Source organism: Lathyrus oleraceus, chromosome 1 (assembly GCF_024323335.1).
Source record: "Lathyrus oleraceus cultivar Zhongwan6 chromosome 1, CAAS_Psat_ZW6_1.0, whole genome shotgun sequence".
Classification (NCBI taxonomy): domain Eukaryota; kingdom Viridiplantae; phylum Streptophyta; class Magnoliopsida; order Fabales; family Fabaceae; genus Lathyrus; species Lathyrus oleraceus.
Window position 1 is genome coordinate 362,538,102 of NC_066579.1, and position 6,150 is coordinate 362,544,251.

Sequence of the window (6,150 nt, forward strand, 5' to 3'; positions counted from 1 at the left end):
AGTATGACCACAAATGGAGTTCCCTTCTTGAGATCATAGTGATGATCCAAGTAGCTCCCATCCTTTGGAATAAGCAAGCAAATAAGTTTATACTCAAGCCATCAATCAATCAAGCATGCTCTTAGGAATCTTCCAATGGCTCTTGCATCTCTCACTTTAGATGCACATGACAATGGTTCTCCAATTTGGCTCAAATAGGAATCCCTAGCACAAGAACACACACATAAAAAAGTTCTATAATGCAAATAAAGAATGGACAAGAGTGAGTTTGGAGATTAGGTCCTTCCAATTCATCTTCAACATTAGGTCCCTTTTACTCCATTTTTGCATAGGGAATGTTGTAAAGTCTAAGTCCTTTTGTCCATTTGCATTTGGTTCACATCCATCAACACAAAATACAAGCACAATAGTATATACATAATTATGTGCTCAAGTGAGCAAAAGGAAAATTGCATTAACATAAACATGTGCTCAAGTGAGCAAAGGGGTAAAAGCAAATGAATAATATGTACAAGAATATTAAATTGCATTAGTGTAAAGTGCAAGAATTAAAAGTTAGTGGTCAATAGTTAGAGTTAGTGTGCCATAAGGCAATTTAGCGCTATCTTAAGCAATCGTAAGTGGACTAATATAGTAATGACACCTATCTAAGGCCGGTCAATAAAAATATAGGCAACAAACACAAGTTAGGGATCTTGATTAGTAAATTAAGCTCCTACAACTTGCCATGCCAAAGAAGATGAGAAATGATCTTATATTGATTTAGGTTTTCTTGCTTGATTAGGAAGCAACCTATCCTTAATGCAAAGCCATTCACTTGATCTTTGGATCAAGATGAATTAGATTTGAATCAAGGAAGGTTAAACCTCCCATACATCAAGGCTAACCACCAATCTTTAACTCATTGATCAAAAAAAGAAAAAGATGAAGAAGGAGATGAATAAGAATGGACATTAATGGAAATTCAAATGAAGTAATCAACATACATAGACCAAAGATAGATGGAATCAAGGCCAAACATTAATAAACAAAAGCAAAATGAAACTTAGAAGTCCAGAAACAAATAAAATATTTTTTGGTATTTTTGGAAATTAAAATAATACTTGAATTAAAATAAACAATTAAAGGTCAAACTTCAAATCCATTTCAAATCAACTTTGAAAAGTCCAAATGGATCATCCTAAGTTCAACAAGGTCAAATAAAGGTTGACAAAAAATTTCAGCATTTTTAGAAATCAGAAAACTATTTTTAATCAATTAAAAATGCATCAAAAATAAACTAATTGAATTAAAATCTCAAATAAATCTCAAATCAATTAATAAATTGATGAGAATATTTTTCATAGATCCATCATCATTCAAAGAGGTTGAGAAAATATTTTTGTATTTTTTGAATATTTAAAACTATTTAAAATGAATTAAAAATAACCAGAAAAGAGAAAATTCATAAAAAATATCAAATGATAAAATAAAAAATGTTAAAAATTATTTCCAGAAACTAGAAATTAAAATAGAAATAATGCAATTGGTCTCATATTTTTTGGAATTAAAATGAGAGAGATATGATTTTTTGAAATAAAATGGAATAAACAAAAATTAAAAGGAAATTCAGAAAATGAGAAAAACCACATGCGTTGGATCAAATTTCATTAATTGACCTGGCCTATCAAACGATCCACATGCGTGCGTCCGCCAAAGTCTACGGTCAATGAGAAACATGTGGTAATAAAAAAAGTCATAAAAAAGGAAGGACCAGATTAGATCTGGAGATTAGATCTAAGGGTTGTGGTTTGATCTGGAGTTGGGACGGTGATGTACACCACCGTCTTCTCCGACGAGCTCATCAGCACCGGTGAGAGTTGCAGACATGGCAATCTCAACCAAATGAAGCGATCTATACAACAATGGAAAGTTGGGGTGATGTACATCACCCCTGTACCATTTATTTTCACTCTAGATCTCCACGGGAAGAGAAATCAGAGGTGGAAAATGATGGTGTTCAACTTGAACTCAATGCATTTTCAAAATTAAAAGCATAGTTCAATTGCCTCTGATGAGAGGACTTCAGCCAAACCAATAAATGCAAGAAACAAGCTAAACAATCAGTGTGTTTCGAAGAAGAAAAGTTTGTGTATCAACCTTGGAAATGTTGATCTGTGAAGCACAATTACTCTCAACTATTGATTACAGTTCACTCTTGAGATGAAGTTGAAGCAAGGTCAAGGAATTTTGAGTCTGAAAATCAACCAATGTAGTTGAAAATCAGATCTGAATTTTTGAAAAGAAAATGTGAATTCCTTTAGGTATGGCTATGGATTGACCGTTGGACGCTTTTGGCTCTATCATGCCAATCATGTCAATTCCCCACATGGAGAAGGGCCATGGTGATGAAATCACATTCATAAGTGTCGGGGGAATATGAATCTTATCCGTATAAATCTAACACTTATGGCATTTCTTCACATATTTACAGTAGTCAGACTCCATTGTCAGCCAATAGTAGCCTGCTCTCAACATCTTCTTTGCCATGGCATGTCCATTGGAATGAGTACCAAATGAACCCTCATGAACTTCATTCATCAACAAGTCTTCTTCGTGTCTATCCACGCATCTAAGCAAGACCATGTCAAAATTTCTCTTATAAAGCACTTCGCCATTGAGGTAAAAACTACCAAATAATCTCCTCAAAGTCTTCTTATATTTAACAGATGCCCCAGGCGGGTATGAAGGTGAGAAAAACAAGAAAGGGGGGTTTGAATTTTTTTGGAAAATAAGCGCTTTTGCAAAAATAAAATCACACAGGATTTTATACTGGTTCGCTTATAACACAAAGCTACTCCAGTCCACCCGGCCAAGGTGATTTCGCCTTCAATAAGGACTTAATCCACTAATCTTGAAAGATTATTACAACCAACGTCTAAGAGAAAGATCTCTTAGTCCTCTCAAGTATACAGACTGCGCAGAGTCACTTGAGGAATATAAAACAACTTAGATAAAAACAAAGTTTGTAATCTAGAGTGCTTCTAGGATAAAGCAAATATTACAGCAGTAAGAACAATTAGAATGTTTCACGTTCTGAGCAAAAGCTCATGAAAGGTTGAGAGAGTGAGAATATTTCAGAGTGTTTAAGTCTCTCAATGCTGTTTGCTGTCCTTTATATAGAGGTGAAAGGACCGTTGAAATTGATGGCAAATGATTTTGTCTTGATTAGAAATTAATGTCATAACTTCTGTTGTTTCTTGCCAAAACAACTGTCTCCCTGAGTAACTTCTTTCCAATAATAGATTCTTTCCATTTGAATTTGAAGTTGCCGTTACTCATTCTGAATAAGGAAATCCATTATTAGAGTCTGTGTTGCTCTGTTAATCCGAGATCTTTAGAGAGGTGACTTTAGAGCTTCTGATAGTCTGATATCCCGTTGCTCAGAGTCAGAACTTCTAGAGCGCGCTTCTTCTTCAGATGCTTCTGATATTCTGATCCGCTGTTGCTTGGACTCAGAACTTCTAGAGCGCGTTTCCACTTCAGATGCTTCTGATATGCTGATGATTTGTATCTGATTTAATTCTGTATTTGATGACGTCATCAGATTCCTTTCTTCTTGTTTAGAGTCCTGCACATTTTAGAACTTTTCATTAGACTGCTATTTTTGGTTTCATCCTTTGTTATCATCAAAATCTTGGAATATGTTTGTAGAACTATTTTTGTTCTTACAATCTCCCCCTTTTTGATGATGACAAAACAAGCTCAATTGTCAGATGAAACAAAAAAAATTAAAGAGTTTATCAGATCAGATAGAAGTGAGCTCCCCTTAAGATAGGCTAGGGAGTTCAGAAGTTCTTACCAGAGCTTCCAAGAAATGAAGTTTCTCGATTACCTTTCTGCAATTTCTTAAGTCAAGTGTCAGATAGATTTATTTTAGAGAATAATATGTTTGCAGAGTGCTTTAAGGTATTAGGCAATTTTTCATCAGAGCTATTTGATTTCTCCCCCTTTTTGTCAGAATCAAAAAGACTTAAACAAAATAATAAGCAGGAAAGAAATATGGATATATTTAGATAGGAGCAAAACATCAGAGACAAAGAAATAAGCAACAAGCAAAATAAATCCTAAGTGCCTAAGGGTTGGGAGGTGGAGGCATTCTCTGAAGCAGTTGATTAAGCAGATTCTGGATGTTGGCGTTGACTGTGTCCTGTTGATCCAGTCTGGCTCGGACTTTCTTCTGCTCTTTCTGAAGTTATTCAAGCGTCCTGAGAACCAGGGGGCAAAAGTAGAGGACTCCCCCTGAGTCAGAGCATGTTGTTCTTCAGCGGCTTTGGCTTCAGCTTCAGCAACAGCCTTTGCTTCAGCTTCAGCAGCAGCAGCAGCAGCGTCAGCTAGAGCTTTAGCTTCAGCTTCCCTTGCCCTTTGGATTTCTTCTTCTCTGGCTCTTTCTTCTTCTTCCCTTCTGGCCTATTCTTCAGCTTCTCTGGCCAAGCGCTCCTGTAGTCTTGCCTCAACCTCTCTAATGAAGTCGTTTCTGACTTGCTCAGAGATGTGTTTCAGCTTTAAGGCCTCAGAAGTCATCCAGCCAATGACTCTGTTCCAGTGTGTCCTTACAGAGGATGGATCATCACTAATGCCAGAGTTTATGGTCAGAGACTTGACCTTTTGCACTGAAGCCCTTGCGAACAGCATAATGGCTTCCTCTAGGGTAGGCATGGAATGTTCTGGTTCAGATGGTTGAGGTGGAGAGGTTGGAGGGCTTAGGTTGAGAGTTGGAGGTTCAGCGGATGTGTTTGGAGGGGTAATGTCAGAGGTATGGAGGTCAGAGGGTTGAAGTTCAGATGGAGTGATGGTTTGTTGTTCTGTGGGAGGTGAAGTTACTTCAGGTTCAGGTGGAGGTTGTTGTGGCTGTTGTGAATTACGGTTTAGAGATTGAAGTTGTGCTAGAGTGGGAGAAGCGGGGTCAGAGGGTTCTGTGTCAGAGGAAAGGATAAAGTAGGGAGGTGATTCTGGGGTTGAGGATGAGGAAGTGGTTTGGTTTAATTCTTCAACTTCGGATAGTGGTAAGAAGGTATTTGCAAGATTGAATTTTGGTAGAGGTTGTTGTGTTCTGGTTGTGGAAGGAGGGGTTTCAGATGTGGTGTAGATGGGTGTTGGTAGAGGAGTAGAAGAAGCCAATGGCTGTACAGAGGGAACAGTAGAGGCAGACTTACCAGAAGACTCGTGCAGAGGCGCTGAAGGTCTTGATTCGGAAGATTCTCCTAGCTTTGCTTTCTTCACTCTTGAAGACTTCTCAGATGGACCTCTTTTGAACTTCACGAATTCTGGTTCTGAATCTGGCAGATCGCTTAATCTAAAGTCTGAGATGTCCACTCCTTCATCCTTCAGACGTTGGAGATAGTGGAGAATTGCCTCTTTGGGTTCATTCTTGTAGAACCTACAAAGACCGTTTGGCATAACCCTCTGATCTTTTAAGGCTTCCCAAGAGGTGTCCAGAGTAGGTTTAACTTGAATCTTCTTCAGAATCCCCATGCTCTTCAGATTTCTGGAGTTCAGAGGCCTTCTAGTTTCTATTGCCATGTCTTCCATGAGGTTGTGTTTTTCCAGATGGTCTACGAGCCCATTTTCTATCAGTACATCTGATAGAAGTCTTCCCAGAGGGATGTAGGTTCTGGGTTTCATGTTGTTCCTGGTCTCCCGTACGGAGTCTCTGAGGTATTTGAAGAGGAGTGTTGGGAGGCAGAGCTTCAGACCCTTGTGAATACAGTACAGAATACACTTCTGATCTGTATTGATGTAATCTGAGGAGTTTGATGCTGGGCGGTGATGAATGGTTCCCAGAATGATTTTGAGCCATACCCGGAGGTTCTGATGTAGTTCCTTGTTCTTTGAGGGGTTTCCTTTTGTGTTGAGTTTGAAGATAGTTGGGTTGATTTCATGAGGGATGTATTTGGCTCTGGGATTTATGTTGTAAATTCTGCTTCCTCCAGCCTTTTCCATGTTCAGCAAGGCAGCGATTGACTTTTCAGTTATCACTATTTTTACACCCAAGACGTAGGAGACGATGAAATGGTCGTCAACATCAGCAAACCTCCAGAATTCCTTAATGAGGTTTGGGTAAACAGGGCCATAGAGGCGTTGAAAGTAGTTTTCCCAACCTTGTTGACG